Source organism: Ochotona princeps, chromosome 29, assembly GCF_030435755.1.
Source record: "Ochotona princeps isolate mOchPri1 chromosome 29, mOchPri1.hap1, whole genome shotgun sequence".
Lineage (NCBI taxonomy): Eukaryota > Metazoa > Chordata > Mammalia > Lagomorpha > Ochotonidae > Ochotona > Ochotona princeps.
The window spans coordinates 7,299,000-7,319,523 of NC_080860.1; the positions used below are offsets into that span (position 1 = coordinate 7,299,000).

The 20,524-nt window shown below is 46.9% G+C and overlaps 1 long non-coding RNA gene across 1 annotated transcript in view; it reads right to left on the reverse strand.

The window, feature by feature from the left end:
* The window catches only part of LOC131478281 (uncharacterized), a 221,949-nt gene that overhangs the window by 52,323 nt on the left and 149,102 nt on the right, over positions 1–20,524 (reverse strand). The window lies entirely within an intron of this gene.

Genomic DNA, 20,524 nt, shown 5'->3' on the forward strand with positions numbered 1-20,524 from the left:
TGATTTCTTTTTTCTTGGCTAAGGCAAGTTACAGTCATGCCTAACTTCAGGGGGACAATGGTTGTACGATTCTATTGGGCTCCTTGGCAAAGGCAGTTCTGGAAATATCTGGTAAATAGCACCAGTGAAAACCACAGTGTCTAAATATTCTTTTGTGAGTTGGAAATACATTATAAGCAAGTCCTTTACGTAAACATAGACCTCTGGCTGTTATGCACAGACCTGGAATACCTGGCAGCACTGGAGTTTTGGCATCTAAGCAGCAGCTGCCATTCAGAAGTGCACCACTGGTCCCCACCTGGTCCACTTCGTTCAAGTTGGTTTAGTGCCTGGCGCCTGGGACCACTTGAGATGCAGTTTCCTAGTTGAAGCGGATGAACGCAGCCACACTCTGCGCTGCTGGTGCCTTTCATTCCCAACAGCAGATAAACTGACATTCTCTTCCCACCCCGGAAATGAAGCCCATAAGAGTCCCAGATGCACTTTCTTACAGACCAGGCATCGATTTGTTGGCCACCAAGGGACTGCAGAAGCCCAGTGAAGGAAGCATTTATGGGATTCATGAAGTGGAAGAAGGGAGCATGAACATTTTGGAGAAATTGCAGAACCCAGGAGGCCTTCAAGGGACTCCCAGACTACCAGGGGCCCAGTCATGCAGTTACTTCTCCTGAGGAGCCTCCAGTGTCATCTGAGCTGCTGCCCCTGTCTGCTCAACCCTGGAGTCTCAGCATCTCTGCCTAGAAGACATGGGCTGGTGCCTGTGCCACTAGCAGCTTGGGCCGTGAGGAGGTTTTGTTCACAGTAGTTGGCTGAGGCAGTATAGCTGTGGGAGATTGTACAAGGTTAAGAGAGTGTATCAGTCAGCGGTACTTGATTGTGCCATGATAAGGAGCAACCCCAGAATGCCAATCATTTCAAATAGCTAGAGATTGTTCTGGCAGCTCTCACCTGCCTAACATGTCAAGCATGGGTCAATACTACTCCTTGAAGTCCCTTACAACCTGGGATAAAGAATGAGCCCATCTTCAAAATCATCAGGAAGCATCCCAGAACAAGAGAGTGCTGGAAGGCTTCATGCTGCCGATATAATGAACGCTTTTATGCAAGAAATGACACAGCCCTCCCACACTCAAACCATTATCTGAAACCGGTCATATGCCCCACTCAAGCACCAGGTGACCAGGAAGTACAGACAATCCAGAATATCTGCTGGAAAAAAAAAAGAAAAGAAATAAGATAATGAATCATATCACAGTAGTGGGAGAGGAGCCTACTATTTTCGTAAAACTATCCTATAGAGTCAGCCAGGAGCCCCAGGGCTGTACTTCATCAAATGCATCCATCTTCAAGGCCATAGGGCTTTGGGTCTACAGTTCACCTGGGACGCGATTCCCTCTGCTCTTGGGACTTCTTCTGGTAAAAATTATTAATTTTTTTTTATTTGAAAGGGAGAGTTACAGAGGTGGGTAGGTGGAGTGATATCTTCCATCTGCTGGCTCATCGCTCAAATGGTCACAACAGCCGGAGCTGGGTCAGCCAGAAGTCACAAGCCAGGAACTCCATCTATGGCTCCCGTGTAAGTAGCAGAGGCCCAAGCACTTGGGTCATCTTCTGTTGCTTTCTCAGGCATATGAGCAGGAAGCTGGATTACAAGTGGAGCAACTTAGAACTCAAACCAGCACTCATTTTGGGCTGTTGGCATCACAGGCAATGGCTTAACCCTGGCCTCCTTCTTCCTTTTTAAACACTTATTGAGCCAAAACCGCAGAAAGGGAGATATCTTCCAAGTTTTGGCCTATTCCCCAAAGACCTGCCACAGTGAGGGCTGGGCCATGCAGAAGGCAGGAGTCCAAAGGCCAATCCAGGTCACCCACATGGGTGGCTAAGAACCTATTAGTTGCTGTCTCCCAGGATGTGCATTAGATAAGTTGGACAAGAAGTGGAGCCGGGATTCAAAGGCAGAGACTCTAATATGGCTTTCTGACCACCCAAGCAGTACGCCAACCCTTGTGCCTAATGCCTGACCCCTGTAGTTGCCGCCTCTCAGCTTGGCTGTCATCAACACACCAGCATTCCCTGATCGTCTCTAACATGACTCTCACCTCCCCCAGTCAACGTAGAGTGAATAATTTTTGAAAAAATAAGTTTGCTTTTTTATCACTGTGTAGAATGATATATTTTAAAAAATGTACATTTGACTCAGTGACAAAAATGCTAATTGGGTTGACCTGGTTCCATAGCAGAGTACCTGGGTTCAAGCTCCGGCTCTGCTCTCAATTCCAGGATCCTGCTGACACACACCTGGAAGACAGCAGATGACGACTCAGAGCTGTGTCCCTGCCTCCCTTGGGGAAGACCTGCTTGAATGGCCAGCTCCCAGCCCAGTTGTTGCAGACATTCAGAGAGGGAATCAGCAGAAAGGAACTCTCTATCCTTACCTGTTTTCTTACTGCTTGCCTTTCAAATAATGCAACATTTTTTTTTTGCTGTTTACAAATTGTGTATGTCTGTATCATTGTTTTGTAGTCCCCTACACTAGAATGCAGTCAGTATCAGAGCAGGTGCCTTTGATCACCTCCATAGCTATGTCCTCCCCATCATGGATGATTCATCTATGTGAAGCACATATTCCTGCCTTAGCAGAAAGCTGGATTGGAAGTGGAAGAGCCGGGACTAGAATCTGGCATTCCAGTGTAGACAGCAAGTATCCAAGCAGGGACTAAACACTTCTGCCAAACACTTACCCCAATGCATACTTTTCCTATGGGGCTGGAGAGGGAGCTCGGTGATATTTCCTTGGTGTAAGGTTTGGGGCCAAGTGCTCAAGGCATGGAAACAAGTGCTAATCGGGGATTCTAGATGCCTGCTCAAAGAGTCCTATTTCACTTGCCCAGGGTTTCAGTGACTCAGTTTAACATTTGATGGATAGGTAGCAGGTGAGTAGTATTTGCCTCTGCAGTAAATCCATGCCATCTCTTTGGGCACGAGGTCTTTACAGAGAAGAATGCTCTGGGTAACATGAAATGGGTCCTAAACCCAATGGCAGCGTCTTCCAAAAGGGACAGAGGAGAAACAGGGCAAGAGGCTGGAGAGAGCCACATGAGGATGAAGCTAGAGACCAGACTCTAAAACTGGAAGCCAGCGCATGTCTGGAAGAGTCCAGGGGAACTTCTCCCCGGAGCAGTGGAAGGGAGTGGAGCTCTGTGGAGGACTTTGGACTTTTGGACTCCAGACAAAGGATGAAATGGCACACACGGTTGCAGTTCTAAGCCACAAGTTCCCTGCAGAAAACAGCCATGAGAAATTAATACACAGGCCATTTTTACAGTTGCTTATTTTGGATGCTGGATGATATTGATTAGAAACATCACAGTCTGTGTGCCTCGCCTGCCTTCTTAACTGTCCCCCATCACGCTCAGGCATGCCTGATCTCCAGTGTCTCCATACCAGGCTGGAACCTACCAGAAAAACATTTTTCTGACCATGCTTAATGATCTGGACATGTTTCCTCACAGGGTTCATTTTGAGGTTTAGTCCCTTGAATGGCAGTACTGGATAAAAGCAAGTGCAAAGACGTTCTAATTGCCAACTTGCTGCAAATCCCAGCTCTTCCACTCATGGAGCCTTGGTTTCTTGTTCTGTACAATGGGCACTTAGCAAGTTCCGAGGATTGAGGTGAGGCTTACCTGGAAAAGTATAACTCACACACTCGGCAGAGTGCGTGCAATATCTGCTATGAAGGATGGGGTACTATAGAGATTCTTAGAGAAATCTAATTCTTGAAAAGCTACATCAACTTACTCAGTTGAGTTTAGTGAACCATGGATGATGCCACGGGGATGCATAGCTAGGCAGGAAAGTATGTAAGGCTGCAAAAGAAACAGCTAAGACGTTCACCATAAAATGATAGTGATGCCAGGACAGCTATTACTGGTCCATAAACAGTACGAGCTTTGCCAAAATGCCCATATGGTCTGTTTTGTTTGGGGGAGAAGGATCAAGGTTAAAGTCAAGTTCAGTAAAAAAAGAGCCACTTCTTAGACGAAGTCCCATAAGAAGCATAGAGAGGGTGAAAGTGCTTCCATATTTCTCTTCAACAAACCAGATGGGAAGAAATGTAAAATCAAACCTATTACGAGAAGACAGAAGAAACACATTTAAGTGGCTGTTTTCATCTATGTGCAGCATGACATTGATGAAAATGCGAATTATAGTCGCTAAAAGGAGGATCTTTCACCAAGAGACGTCTTTGGTTATACGGTTCAGCATTCTCGTTCGGGTCCAACACCAGAAGGAAGTCCATGAAACACGTTAGTGTCTTGGTCGCTCTTTCAGAGTTTATGCTTGAACTAAAGGCTATCAAAAAGCCTTCTTCTCTGTGTGCCCTTTCATGAAAGTGTATTAACTTGCATATCATGTCCATGTTTGGCATTCTGGCTGCCATCTACCATTCTCCCTTGAAACGAAGATGATCCAGAATGCCCACAATTGTGAGCATCACTGTCCCTTCTCGCTAACATATATGTATATACTTGTCCCTGGTGGGATGTGTCCTGGATGTGTTATAAGGATTGAATGACTTCTCATTAATAAAACCAGCTCTCGCCATGTGGCAGCCTCCACCCCAGCCATCCCACAGCACTCTTCAAAGATGCCTTCCGCTGCAGCCCTCCCCTCCTCCCAACTGGCTCGCAAGTGACCCCCAAACCTAATTAACCTGGATTCCATCTCTTCTCTCCCCAGGGGGAGGAGCGGCACGCCAGCCCCTCATCTTCCCCATCCCTCTTCCTCTCCACAGTCTGGGACAAACTCTCTGGAGAAATCCTCTCCTTGTCTGAGGCTCAGCAATCACCGGTCTCCTCCAGCAGAATTCAGCCTGAAATGATGGGGTGTGTTTTTCATTTGAAACGAGCCCACATCTGGGACTCACTTAACTTGATTTGGGAAGTCCTGTGTTTCTGATCCAAAAAAACAAAACAAAACAAAAAAAAATGGTGAAAATAAGCCTGACTTTTTTTTTTCTTTTGGTGTGGATTGATTTTACTTCCGTTCAACTTAGCTTGCAAAGGAAAAAGAGAGAGAGAAAGACAGCAAGAAAAGACAGGAAACAATGAATACCAAATTGACTTGGCTTCGTGGCCCCTTCCCTTGTTGGATGACTGGGCCGTCCATATGAGAGCTGATTGAATTATTCCACTTCCAGCAAGAGGGAGAAGGCGAGGACGGAATCTCCCTGCTGATTGCTGTCCCCTTGGGTTTCCTGCCCGGGAAAAATGGTGCAGAATGAAGGGGAGGCTGGTAGAAACCACAAAGATGCAAAACCAACCCGTGCATTTGCCGTTGATGTCGGCTGGCTTGAATTACTAGACTAAATAGCTGGAACTTTATTCTGCAATGCTAGAGAGTCCTTGAAGATGTGTAGGGATAGAAGGCATGCCGTGAGTCCTTGTCCCTAAACTCCACTGTTGAGCTGGGATCCATAGGCAGCAGACTTATAATTAGGACACTGAAACACCAAGATCAGATGTGTGAGGGGTGTGGCTGAGGGTGAGATGATTATTGGCATGACTCAAAGCTCCTTTTTTTATTAACAGGAATATTGTAATTTTTTTTCCAAACAGCTAATACCTCTGCTCAAATGACTACTCAACTTACAAAATAAAAGGGGACACATGCTCTTTTCAGATAGTTTTTATAGCTATTTCAAAAGTGTATCTAATTTACCAAAAATGAGTGGTATGTATTTTGCCATAATATTTTACAACTGACGCCGTAACTTGCAATGACACCCAATGTTCCAACAATGGGTGATGCAGATTCTTTTAGCATAGTTTTTTTCTAAACAGCTATACATTCTACTTCATTTTTATTGCTTTTTAAAAATCCTACATTTACCATTGTTTAAGAAATTTACATACAGATGGCTGCACTATTGCGTCAGAAAATTTCAGTCTAACTTGGAAAATTTTTTAAAAAGTCAAAAGAACTAGAGGAACACTCCAAGTCTGAGACTCCCCTGGCCCTCGTTCACACATGCACGCTGTCTCAGATATCACCTGCCTGAACTGTGCAAACCAACCCTTCCCAGAAAATCGCAACACTTTGGTTATGAAGTTTGGGTGTATTACTACCACACATAGTCATTATTTGAATTTTTTTTATTGTTACAGAAAAGGGGAAATGAGAGTTGTAGAGATGATGGTCTTAGCTTGCTCTAAGTTTAAAACACATTATCACCCGTTACTAGCTCTGTGATCTTGGGGGAAAGTTACTTAATCTCATAGCTAATGATAGAGTCTACTTTATAGGGCCCTTTCAAGGATTTAGTGAGCCACGATATACCTGGCACTTGATATGTTTCTGCAAATTACTGCTTCAGAATCAGGATTGCAATTAAACATGATCGAGTAAAATAATGCATTTAAGCATTTAGTAGAATTCCTGGAACTCGATAAACATTCAGTAACTTCTTCAGGGCCCAGCCAAAGACATACTCAACCCAGACCTTGTTAAGTATGTTTAATGGAAAACAAGGGTCATATACCCAGCAACAAGCCTCTAATTAGGACAGGAAATAGCCGAGGTAAAGCCTCTTCACCAAGGGCACTGCCTTTGACTTTTGTGGCAGAACCAAAATTTCAGACTGGGTTAGATCAGCTTTGGGAAGAAAACCAACCAGGCGCTGTGCCACGAGGACTCTTGAAATGCCTTAAATAGTGCTTTTAGCTAATGCCTGCTAGGTCCTTAATGCATGTCAGGCATTGTTCTAAACCCACGAGCTGCATTCACCCAGTTGATGCTCTGGAGAGCTCCAGGAATGAGGGGGGCCTGTGTTGACCCCCCATTTCACAGGCGAAGACAATGAGGCTCAAGGCGGCTCAGCGACTCACCCAGCTGGCAACAGAGCTAGACAAAACCCAGGGGTCTGCACTTAACCATTTCCTTGTCCTTGCTCTCACATAAATGCTGGCCAAAGAAAGCCCTTTACCTGCGGAAACCCTAAAACTGGCATTTGAGGTAATAGGAGGGTGGGAGCAGCCAAGAGAACCCAGACTTGGAGGCCAATGAGGAAGAATAAACAGGAGTGCATCACACCGAATGATGGCAATTGAAAGTGTCCAGTAAGAGGGCTTTGTACTGACTGATGCCAAATGAGTCCAATAGGAGAGATTTCTACTGGATGGGAGGGCTGCATACTGAAGGTGGAACACCCTTTTAGCCCAGTTATCTAAAATGTCTCCAAAAGAAGGCTGCTCACTGGACCATGAGTCACCGTTGGGCATGATGTTGAGTGACTGTCTCCCAGTAAAGCTCCACTAGGACCTACTCTCTGGCAGGTACCAGCTAGGCCTTGGGTGTGAGCAGTGAGCAAGCCCCACAGGGAACTTCCCATCTAGTGAGACAGACATTGGGAAGCATCGTGGGGTTGAATCACGACATGTGCATCTGAGGGAAAAGCCTCAGCTTGACAGAAAATGTATACACTGTCTAGAGGAGACAATATTCAACACACAGAGAGTCCTTGGCTTAGCATGAGGCAAGCTCGTGTTTTTTTGACCCGTGGATGGTGATGTCAACATGCCCTCGATATAAACCATTCTTCGAGGTTTGACTGTAGGTCTTTCTCTAGGCCCATGCTCTAGAGAAAGACGGCTCTCTGACTACTCTTTTGGGACTGTGAGCTACAGATCCAGCAGAAGCCCAGGATCCCTAGGACAACAGCCCACAGTGAGCTGTGTTGTTATGTGAGGGTGTGTGTGCCCGTGTCGCTGTGTGTGTTGGTGGGTTAAAGGCTCTGTACCTTATCATAGATGGACCATGAGGCAGCCCCATCCTAACACCTAGGATGGCTACCAACTCCGTGAATGTGGGGCTACACCCATTCGGGCGGCTGTCTGCATGGGATAGAGGTGGGTGGCAGCGCCCAGAGATGGCTGACTTGAAAGGCAGTGAGTTTTCTTTCTCCTCTAACTCACTGTAGATTCACATACAGTTGTGAAAAGCAATACAGAGGAATCTTGTGTATCTTTCCTCCAGGGTGACATTGCATCAAATTTTCAATACAGATCACATCACGGGACTTGAGTATTTTTAAAAACAAAATTGAAGCAGCTTCCAGAGGGCTATGTTTGTGGCCCAACAGTTAAAATTTTGGGTTCTCATTGTCCCCATTTTTCTTGTCTATGCTTTCTTGAGTACTTTACAGATGTACAAACATTATTATCTGTGTGTTTCCTCCTAATGTAAGTGGCTCTATCTCCGCTATTATGAATTCTGCTTGTTTTAGTTAATATCCTGGGAAGAAATTTTGACTAAGGAGTGAATCTTCCAGAAGAGTTTGCAAAGGCAGAGTAGAAGGGTATTACTGGTAGAAAGAACAGCAGGGATCAGAAGGATTCTGGTCTTCAGGGTCGAAGAAGGAATCCACTGTGCCTAGGAGGGCAGAGCAGGAAGCCTGGTGGCACTGCTTCTCACACCAGTGCCTGAGGACAGGGACCTGGCTCACCTGCTCCTCCTGGGCCCCAGGCCCAGGGCCATCCTGCGTTCTTTCTCCAGCCCCTGGCTGCCTGCAGCCAGCAAAGGCCCTGGAAGCAGAGGGCAGTGGGCGGCAGCGACTCCTGAAAGCGTTTGCTCCAGTTTGCAGTAAGACAGCGAGATGGGGAAAGCAGGCCTCTGATCATGACCCCTGTGTGCTTCCTAAAAGCTTCTTTCTGAACTTTTAAGTCTCCTCAAGTTTCAAACCCTCTTTTTCTACCCCTTGTTCTTTTTCCCCCCCACCTCTATTTAAACTCATCTAAAAAAGCTATAAAAAGCCTCTGACACTATAAACTGCCCTGTAAACCCGGGTTTTATGGGTTTAATTGCCCCTTTTTACAATGCTGCGTGCCTGGGTCTCAAAATGCTTCAGTTTTGCAGGACAAGTTCAAATTCATAGCAAGCTCCGGGCCACCCTCGGATGGGGTTTTGAATTCTAGGAGCCCGGGAGGCACTTGCTTGCAGCCTGGGCTATACTAGTTTTTTTTGTCCCCCTCCTCATGAGGCAGGTCCAGGATTATCCAGGACTGAAATGAACCTTGATCCTAAGTGAGGAAATTGTCACATCTTTGGAGAATCTGAAGTCCCAAATCAGTTTTGGTCGGAGAGAATATATGTAGGAGGCAACATCAACCACTTAGCATTTATGGTAGTTATTCTAGAAGCCATCAAGTAGGAACCAGGCAGAATGAAGTTTGCCCACCGGATCTTCACTAGCCCTGTGGCCTGGGAGCATCACCATCACGTCCAAGACAATGCAAGAAGCTACTGGCCTGAGCCCATACAGCTCGACCAGGACTTTGGAAGTGAGAGCAAGGCCCTCACCTTGAACATGAAATTTAAGGACTTGCCCAATAAGCAAGAGAGATGTCAGATTAAAAGATTATATATCTGTTGTATGTTTTTCATTGGCACTTAGTAATTGGACATGTTTATATGGCAATGCTGTGCTATTCCAATGCACATGCACAATTATCAGGGCAACTGGCTATCACAAGATAAATCACAATTTATGGCCAGAATTTTAACAAAAATCAAACCCACAAAGTATAGCCTGCAGGCTCCTGACTCTACTTCTTAAACAAAGTTTTATTGGAACCAGGGCCAAAAGAGGGTCCGAGGTAATACAGACATGGGGCTGGATCTGATCTTTATTGGAACACTCAGTTTCTTCTTCATCATGAGTTCTCTTGATGATTGGAGATCAACAGACTATTTCAATTATGAAACTTTTTTTTTTGCTTATTTGTTCTTCCACAAATTTTACTTGCAAGGGAAGTACCACTCTAGTCATGCTGAGGAACAATGACTTGAGCATAGCAACCTGCCCATCCTAGCTGACTTCCAAGGTTATTGGATCAAGGACCAAGAAGGCTACATCCGTCCCAAACTCTCAAACCCTACGAGGAGTCAGTGAGCAAAGCAAGTCTCTTCTGTGCATATATCCGGGGACCCAAAAGGGACACTTCCCTGTGTAAAACTGACCTAGGAGTGCTCAGAGGCTTCCCATGGAATTGTCCTGACAGTTCCTGACAACACTGCTTGTCCACACCTGCACTGCCCTGCCCCTCATCTCTGGGGCTTCTGCAGACACTTGGAATCCATTTATTCATTCACCTAACAGACACTTCTGGAAGACCGATGTTTTTCCCCCAAACATTTCTTTAGGTGCTGGAGATAACACTAATGGGGGAGAAAAGCGGATACAAATTGCTGTCCTTGTGCAGCTTAAGTTTAATGATGCTATAAAAAAATACTATGTAGAATGTTACAACTGTAATACATGATACTGAAAAGTAGAATAATGTCTGAGAAGCTGAAAGCTAAAGTGTGGAAGAGGCAACAATTTAAAATAAATGCTCACTGCAGACCTCACATAAAAGGCCAAGATGGAGGACAAAGACCTTCAAGTATGGAGCCCATGGACACCTGGAAGTCAGTTCCAATTGGCATATCCAACCTGCATGAAGGCCCTGGGGAGAGGGCATGCCTGGTGGAGTGCCCGTGTTAGTGCAGGTGAAGCAGGACGAGGAGGGAATGGTGAGCAGGCAGCTCGCATTGCCCACATTCTTCACAAGCAAGGATTGGACTGTTTGAGGACGGGATGGCAGGCGCAAAGTTGCCTTTCAACAGATTCACCTTGAGAATCTCATGGAGAACAGACTCCAGGAGGATGAAGGTGGCAGGAGGGAGATGAGTCAGGAGATTCCCACTGCAGTCCTTCAGATGAGCAATACTAGGATCCAAGCGAGGTGGCTTGGATGCCAAGCAGTTTGTCTAGCGCTTCAGACACCGGCCAAGAGGCCACACTCCCATGAGGACCGGCTGCAGCTGCAGGGTCCAGCTCCTTACTAGCGTGAGCCCTTGGAAGGAGCAGTGATAACATAAGTATTTAACTTCCTGCCATCCATGTGGGATACCTGAATTGGCTCCTGGCTTTGGACTGGCTCTGTAGGAATTTGAGGCGTGAACCAGCCTATTCTCTCTCTCTCTCTCTCTTACTTTCTCTCTCTCTCTCACAAATAAATAATTAAAAAAAAACATGGTGGTGGTTCAAATTTACCCCCAACCTCCTGCTTGTGCAAAATCTCCCCCAGGTTCCCTGGGGTGGGCTAGCTGGTTGGACCACACAGATTGCCACCAATTGAACACCTGCTGAGCAGTGAGGTTTCCAGGCAACAGTGACTTCAGAAGCAGAGTCCCTGACTTCACGTTCTGCCCCTGGTCTGAGGAGCAATGGGACATTCAGGATGGGGCAGGTCACCCCTCAAAGTCTCTCCCTGGACTCAGTCTGGGAAATGGATGAAATATCCACCCTTCAAGGGTTGCTATGATAATCAGGTGAGAACAGGTGCACAGAAGGCACTCAATATGTAATTATCAACAGTGAGAGTAGATTGCTAACTCCTTCTTCCTACCTTTCAAGTTCTGTGCCTGAAAAGCTGGCAGTGAAGGAAGGCCAATTTCCTGGTTACAACACGGATGGTGGAATGCATACATTGACAGTCACTGGAAAAAAAGTTACCATCATTCATTCCACCTTTCCATGAATTACCTTCTTTCTCCCAGCCCTTCCCTCTTCCCAGAATCTAAAGCCAGCTTTCAAACAGGCAGATTGGGGGCCGACAGTATGACCACAATGGGATGACAGTAGGAGACTGTAGGAAGTGAGGCCTCTGGAGGAAAAGGTTCCATGTGGCATGAAGCACCTTCCCACCTGTGCACTGGCAGACGCCACAGTGAGGCAGCACTGGCACTGTTTTCCTGGCACATGGTACAGTCCAGGTGGGAGCCAGGAGCCTTCGAGCCCATCCCGCAACAGCTGCTGGGCCACCACTCGTTGTCAGCTTCTCCCTTCCACCCACACAGAACTGTTTCGGTTCTTCACATGCTGTGCTTCCTCCTGCCTGGAATCGCACAGGGGCATCCTGAGGACCTGGGATGTCCTCCACGCAGCTCACCACCAGCCCTGCAGATGTGTCTCCTCCACCTCAAAAAGCCTGGACTTGACCCTACCTGGACTTCCTCCCCTACTGCCCCATTTGCCTTTAATGTGGATTTGCTTCATTGTATACAATGGTTATATAATGTATATTATATACAATCATTGTATATAATGGTTTGGTTCATGTCTATTTCCTATCACTCATCAGTTTCTTTCTTTTTTTTTTTTAACTTAGTCCATTCATTCATTTTCATTTTAAAGGCAGGGAAACAGAGACGGGAAAAAACTCTTCCAACCACTGATTCCCCTCATTCTATCCCTATGACCCGTCCAATGCCCGTAATAGCTGGGGTTGTACCAGGCTGAAGCCAGGAGCAAAATCTCCATGTTTGTGCCCCGTATGGGTGGCAGTGACCTAATACTTGGACCATCACCACCACCTCCCAGGGCATGCATTAGCAGGGAATTAGAATTAGAAGCAGAGTGGGGGCACAAAACTAGGCATGCCGCTGGAGAGAGCGGGCATCCCAAATGGTGTCTTGACCACTGCACAGAACACCAACGGTCACAAAGTTCTAAGGGGTCACAGGTCATCTTCCCCAGTCATCCACCTGCATAAACATTTGTCAGGTGAACAAGTGACTCTTGGTTTCCAAGAATTGCAGGGGTCCCACATGTAGAATCAATGTAATCTGATTTCAAAGAGCCTCTGTCGTTCTGCTATGATGTTGTGATACAATCTGGGGCCTGGTTCAGGAGGACGCAGTCAATTGGAGCTTGGCCAAGGCCCGGGGGCTCCCATAGCTCCTGCGAGATGAGATGCATTCTTACTGACCACTGAGCCAGAGAAATGGAGACTGGTCTTTTCATCTCAGTTAGGAGATCAGAATCTCCCATGGCACCAGCAATTATCCTCCATTCCTAGTGAGTAGCTGGCCGCAGACGAGGGGGCCGAGAGAACAGCTTGAATATTACACAGATCAGCTAGGCTTCCATGGGAGCCACATTTTGACTCTGGGCCTGGTTCTTCTTTGAGAAAGAGGATGATACCATTGTTAGGAATTAGAGGCATCAAAAGACATTCCCTGACATCCGCTAATGGCCAGAAAAAGAAACACTAAGACTTGTGTGTTTGACATTTCAATATACAGTCCTTGTAGACTGAAATCTCACAATGGCTTACCTACAGACCTTATTTATGAGGACTAGAACATTCTCTTCCATGATAAGCCTGGGTGAGAGGTCTATAGGCTCAGACTGGGTCCCCCACCACTGTCAATTTAGCCCTGTCTGAATGCTGCCAATGTGCTTCTTGGTGTGGGCAGGGAAAGGAGCATGTCATTACCCCAGTGGGAGCCCACATCTTTTTGGAAAGCATTGGCAAAGCCGGCATTGGTTTGTCTTGTTTTGCTTTTTCTGTGTGGCACCATTTATAAAGTGCTCGGGAAGGTGTATAAGGAGAAATTCCGTATCTGTTTTTTAAGCTCAAGGGTGATCGTTCTATTAGGACCCGCTGAGTGGAAGTGTCGTTCTAACTACCCTTTCAGACTCTTTCTCAAGCCAGAACTGACTGGAGTCATTTCTGTTCTTTTTAACATCATCTGAGATCTCTCCATTTGCCCCCAAATGGAACAAAACCAACATGGCAGCCTGGCTTTCCTCTTGCTGAAGTTCGAGGTATGGGCAGCCTTGGGGTTGAGTTCTGATTGGGCTGTGGGTTGACTGAGCAGTGTTAATTTCTGATGTCCCTGAGCTGGCTTCTCTACCTCTCCCACAGGCACCGTGGTGATGACTGCACCTACGTTTTCATATCTGCTGTCAGCACTCAAGGCCAAGTTGTGTGTCATGTTGATCACAGAGCCTGGCCCCAACTCTTAGGATTTTCCACATATATCAGCCTTGGTAATTGCTATTTTCCACTGTCTGGTTCTTATTTTCATGCTTTGCTACTCTTTTCTCCCCTTCCTTTCCTTACTGACCCAGCTGCCCACCCTGTAAACCTTTCTCCCTCGTGCCTGTACTCCCATGCCTGCACACAGTCCTTCCCCAGCAGTGCCGTCCCCTACCCTATAAACCCTTCCTTCCTTCTGAAGGCCCACTTCTGAGGTTGCTGTGAGGAATGGCATTTTTTCAAGCACCTGGCATGTATTAGGAGCTTAATAAATGGTTTGCTGAAACCGTTGACTCTGAAACAAATGCCTTACAAGAAATCTGTAGCTATAAAAGCTTGCATTTCCTGTGTCTTCCCACAGCAGAAACCTCTATTCTGGAAATTCTGCAATTAAGGATTCGTTTCCATAGGGGAAAGAAGTTCAGGGAGAAATGCAAATGTCAGTGAATACTTGGTTACTGATTTTGCAAAATGCATTAGACTGTATTCGCTCCCTTGGACCCTTGTGTGAATGAGCCTCTCAAGTCCTACTTAAGGTTGGCAAGTAACGGAGACTCAACTTTTAAGTTGTGGGATATGTGGTGGGGGAAAATAGGGCAAGAGAGAGCTGAGAAGTTGGTGAGGTGGCAAGGAGGGAAATGGGGAGAAGGCAATGAAAAGCATCAAACGAGGGAGTAGAGAATGCACAGGACACTTTCCTCGTTTTACAACGCGGCTGGGACTTAACCCTGAGTTTGCTGAGTGGATAACTAACTGCTCTCAAACACATCACTGGACTGCTCGCTAGCTTTGAACTTGGTGGTCGGAGTCTCTCATGGACAATGTCAACCTCTGTTTTCCTGCATTTTCTAGACTACAGGTTTCCCAGCAGTGACCAAGTGTCCTCCTTTCCTCACTAGACTCAGAGTGTCACATGGGACCTGACACATTCAAGGGTGTCATCCTCTCAGCATATTTGTTGACTTGAATAATCTGTTTTGCCACCAACTTACGTTGGCATTTTCCGTGCTGAAATGCTGGTTTTCTGCTGAATGCTGTCATACCATCAGATGCTGACAAATCGACTCTCCTGTCTCTGGCATCTCAGGTCTAGATTTTTTGGCTTAAAATGAACAATGCTTTTTACATAGTCTTCTGCCATGTCTTCAAATGCTTCTGCTTACTCTCACGACTATCTCTGAGTTTTACAAAGATTTTCATGAGTCTGGACTCCTTGTGTTAACTCAGATCTTGATCCAACTCGTTCCATGAGCTTATTGTTTATATGGGGTTTGCACCTCATTGCTTTTCTTTCAAGAGTACAGGGAACAGAGAGCTTGAGAGGATGCTGTGTTTAAGCAATTTATTGGGGAATCTTTGCTTTCACTGCCTAGATCTCACCAACCCCTCCCTTTTCTTGTACTTTATAGGAATTCTTTTTCCTGCACAGCTGCAAAGATACCTGATCAGGTAAGGGACAGGACGGGATGGGGTAAAGTTTGACAGAGTTGCTGGCAGGAAACTGGTTTAATGCCAGTTTGGAACTCATTCAGTTCTCCATTCAACCAACATGTAAGAAACATGCCACTCTGGGCTGGGACCTATACAATGAATAGTGGACAAATGACCCTGCCCCAGCCCTGCCACACCCATCTGTCCACATGCCCAATCCAACAGTTCAATGAGCAATGACCGCACAGCATGCATGGGGTGGCAGAGGATCTGAGAAATCATCAGCTATACAGACTGCTTCACAGTTTTGTCTAATTTTAGTTATCTTGTCTGCGAAATGGAGAATCAACATGATGCTTATCTCACAGGGCTGTCAAGAAGATTTGTGCTGTTTATGTAGTTTTCATTTTATTTAAAAGACAAAGACAGAGGGAGGAAGAAAGAGAGAGACAGAGATCTTCTATCCTCTAATTCTATCTCAAATACTTATCTGGGACTCAAACCAGGCCTCCTGTATGGACAGCAGGGGGCCAAGGACTTGAGTCATATTAGTATATGGATCCGTATCAGCAGGCTGCTGGATTGGAAGCAGAGGAGCCGGGACTCAAACCAGGCATTGCAATACTGATTGCAGGCATCCCAAGCAACTAAGTGACCATTGTATTGAGGACCAGACCGTGAAAGAGTTGGAACTGCAAAGCACATCAGTCTACCAGTTCCCCTCATTGATGTGGGACCACTTCTTTTTGATCTCTCCCCCATTGGATAGATAAAAATCCAGAGACTCAGAACATTTAAGTTTCTGGCCTCAAGTCCCAAAGTCCTCGATGAACCTGGAGAAATCTGGGAGACTTCCATGACCTACATTCAGACGACACAAGCCTTCAAACGTCATTAAGCCCACATCTATGCCTTAGGATTGAATCTCCTCAGACCAACTGGGGAAGATTTCTAGAGAACACACTCTTGAGGGCCTGTGTGAGGAAAGTCTAGCGTGGTACATGGGAGAAAGCAACTTAACAGAATTCAAATTCAAGACCTGCTGTGATTTTTGTTTTTGTTTCTGCTTTGTATCCTCCCAAGATCTCTCAACTCCCACAACCTCCAACCCCACCCCCCCAAAAAATCACACCAACTTTCTAATAAAAGACTTTCTTTTGTGATTTCTGGGTTTCAGGTAGGCAAGAAATAGGAGATAAATGAATGATTTAGAATCCTCACCTACAATCCATGTGATCTGTGGTTTGGGGAGAGGATTAAGAATCGTGAGTGACACCTCAGACCCCAGCCAACTCCAAATCCTGCTTGCAATTTGGTGAGCCCACAAAGGAAATTTATCCAAAAATACAGAAGAATCCTCCACTTCCTGCTGCCAGTTGGGACCCCGGTAATGGAAATACTGAGAACTGCTTGGAGCTGCCTGCTCCCCGAATCCCGATGACTGAAGTCCAGTTATTCCTGGTTTTCTTTGACATTTGCTGCCCTCAGAACCACACCAAACCAAAAGGCAAGCTCAAGCAGTCTAAGGATGCAGAAGTTCTGATTTCGAGTTCTGAAATCAAAGAGCTATCTTAGAATTTAGGCTGCTACTGGGAGAAATCTTACAGCCAAGCAATAGAATTTTCAGCAAGTCCTAAACTAACTGCTGTCGTTGGAATATGGCAGGATGGGTACCCCCAAGAGTTCTTGGGTGGGAACCTTGGTCCACAGTGAGGTGATGGGAGAAATCAGGATGGGGATGTGTCATCAGGAACATTGACGTCATCAGGAACTAGTGTTATTCTCAGGGGACCCAGTGAGCAGCCCTGGCTCCTCCTTGTCCTCTAACTTCCCGTCTTATGTGGGATTTCTTCCATCCACACTTCTGCCATGGTATCATCTTCTGTCATAAGGCCCACCCCAGATGTCAAACACATGGGGGCTGCCCAACCGTGGACCTTCAGCCTCCCCGTCAGTGGCCTCCATAGAGGGTTTTCTTGACTAATGACCCAGCTTCAGGTATTTTTGTGACACAGGAAATGACCTCACACAGTAACAGGCAGAATCTTGGATGAATGCAACCCAATAAAGAAAACATATAACCAATGGAGAAGTGCCTGGAAGGAAACATTCAAGGAAAGGGCTGTGGAATGTGTCTTTGGGTGGAACATCCTATTTGGGAATCTGGAAATGACCCGAACGGTGTGCTGTTTCACACCATGTACCTCGGGGGACTGAAGGCTCTGAGAAATCCTGCCCTAAACCTTTGCAGGGTCTTTCTCCTTCTCCTCCTTCTCCTCCTTCTTCCTTTCCTTATATGCTCCTTTGTTTCCTGCCAAATCTCTTATCTTTTGATGGATCTAGAGCTTGAGAGGATAGTGATGAGAAAGAAGCTATCCTTGATTACAAAAATGATCACAGCTCTTCCTTTTTCTTCCCAGGGGGCCTTCTTATAGTGTGAATTACAACTTTTCCTGTCCATTGAATGTAGGCTCGTCTTGTGGTTTGACCCAGCCAACAGGATGGAGTAAAAGCGATGAGTGGCAGTTGTGAGCTTGGCTTCCAGAGGTCTTGAACACTGGCATTTTCTGCTGGAACTATATTGCTGGCAGGGTAAAGACCATGCCATCTGAGGCGCCTCATCTCATTCAGCCCCCAGCCAACCTCACAGCTGGCAGCAGACACACTGGCAAGTCCAGCTAAGACCAAAAGAACCACCCACATGAATATAGCTGAATTTGTTCACTCAGAGAATCACGAATTAAATGAATGCTGACCTTGTTTGCTTCTCAGTTTGGGAGTAGTTAGCCCTACTCTACACACTCTATCCTAGGAATTCGACACATTGTATTTCCATGAAGCATATCCTTTTCAACCTCAGGGTTTCTACCACACATCCAGGTAACTAGCAATCAATGTCTCCAACAATTCTGAGACAAGTACCTGTGTCAGAACAGAGTAGGACCTGTGCAGACCCACTTCTGAGGCAGAGGCCCCAGCACCTGGATCATCTTTCACTGTTCTTCCAGGAGCCTTAGCAGGGACTTGTATTGGAAGTGGAACAGCCAGGACTCGAACCAGCACCCAGAGGGATGGGGTTCATATAGGTAAGGGCTTAACCCAGTACCATAACAGGGTCACCTATATGTCACACACACACACACACATTTTTCAAGAATACAATGAGGTCCTTGGTTCTGTCTTCAGGGTTAGTTTCCCAATACTCATCTAATTCTACATGTCTTTTTACTTCCAGCTTCATGAATTCTTGCTGTCCCTCCCTAGGAGGTAAATCGACATTGCTTCACCCCTCCACCCCTCCCCACCCCCAGCTTCATGAGATGAGGGAAGGGAGCCAGAGCAGATGAAGGTAAGGGTTTGGCAGGGGTAGCAGCTGCTGGTCCTTGGGGTGAGGGCGGTGGGAAGCGAGACTTTCCAGAGCTGTGGGAACCAGCAGTGAGCCAGAAGGAGCCTGCCAAGGCGCAAGTGAGAGATCTGCAAGGAAACCGTGAGAAGGCGGGAGAACTCGTGCACAGCACTGCCTGGCCATGAAGTCAATCTTGCATGCAGCCCTGCCATCTTGTAAAAGGGGTTTTATTTGTCCTTATTTCGTGAGAGTCCTGCTAGGGAACCATTAAAGGCACAGACCCCGGGCACTCAGTGTGGATCTGGGCTGTGCACGCCTGTGTGTGCCTTGGCCTGGCCTCCCTCGGGTCCCCACCCCCACTTTTTACAAGGGCCAACTGGGTTGCAAGGTTAAAGCCAGAGGGGACCAATTGGTGCTGTGGGGCTCTTTTACAAAGTGCAAAGGATCAAAGTAATTAGCACAGGGCGAGAGACCAGGCCTGTTAGAGAAAGAAGCCAGTCCCTGACGCCTTATACACACACACACACTCAGTGCGGCTGGCCTCTGCCAAGTCCAGCATGAATGGCTACATGGGTCGCTGCAGGTTCTGGGGCCTCCAGAGGCTGTGGCTGTGGGGAGCAGGCTGCAGGGTGGGGCTCCTTTGCTCTCATGCAGGGATTCTGGGGAGCTTTGGAGCACATCCCAGCAGTGCAACAAGGAAGCCTAGTGTGCCAGATGGAAACTCTATGGGGAGTCTCTCTGGACTTCTCTTGGTTTCCTTCCTGCTGTGGCTGGAGGTTGGCTGCTGCCTGGCCAGACTCCTATCTCCTCACTCTGGGATGCTTATCAGCTACGATAAGTAGGGCAGGCCTTCTGACCCAGCAAAGCACACTTGCCTGGCCCATAGCCAGGAATTTAAATTAATAAAGAATCACCCAGTGAGCAAATTGGCAGAATTGTTTCATTTCTTCTTCCCTTCCTGGCTTCCTTCCTTCTCCTCTTTCCTTCCCCCCCCCCCTTTTTTTTCTTTCTGGGTCTACCAGAAGGAGGTCTCAAATAATGTACTGCAGTAGGCAGAACACTGGTTCTGTGATGGCCATGTGACACCTCTGAATACCAGGTGGACCTGTTAGCTTTTCCGGCCAAAAGGACCTTGCAGGTTTGCAACTAAGTTCCTTAAATGGGGAGACCAGCCTAACTAATGCAAGTAGGGTTGATCTAGTCACATGAATCCTTGTGCTGGGAGAAGCTATCGAGAATGGGAGAAATGACCCTCTGACTAGTATCCAATAAGAGCAGTTGATTCTAAGAGGAGCAGGCTTTGTGTATGGCACAGAGGGAGGCCTCCTGGGTGGCCCCAGCTGACCACCGGCAAGTCCTACAGCCACGAGGGCCTTCCGAGGCTATGGCAAGTGGATGTTCCTCTTCCGGGGGCCCTTGGTATTAGATCAGTTGCACAAAAATTGGAAGAAAAAGGGTGACCTGGCAGCCGCCGGTCAGGGTGGGCCCTTCAGCATGGGGGGACAACAGCCAGACTTGGAAGTCAAACAGAACCGGTTTTGAAGCTTCCCTCTGCCTCTAAAATGGTGTGACCTTGACCTTGCTGAGGCTCAGTTTGTCTATCCGCAAAAAGGAATCAGTAAGAGCACCAACACAAGGAGGAGCTGGGATGTAGCAAGATTCTGCATGTAAGTGCAGCCTGGTTATTAAGTGTGCTCAGTGGTGGCCAGCCCGCTGGCTGACTGTTGACGGTCTCCGCCTCCAGCCTTGGAGGGCTGCCCTGCAGGGTGTTTTGGGCATGGCTGGGGCAGACAGTCTCCAGGCCTGCCAGGCCTGGGCTGGTCTCTGTCACCCTGACGTGCTGAGCTGAGGGAAGCAAAGAGAAAGGAATCCCACG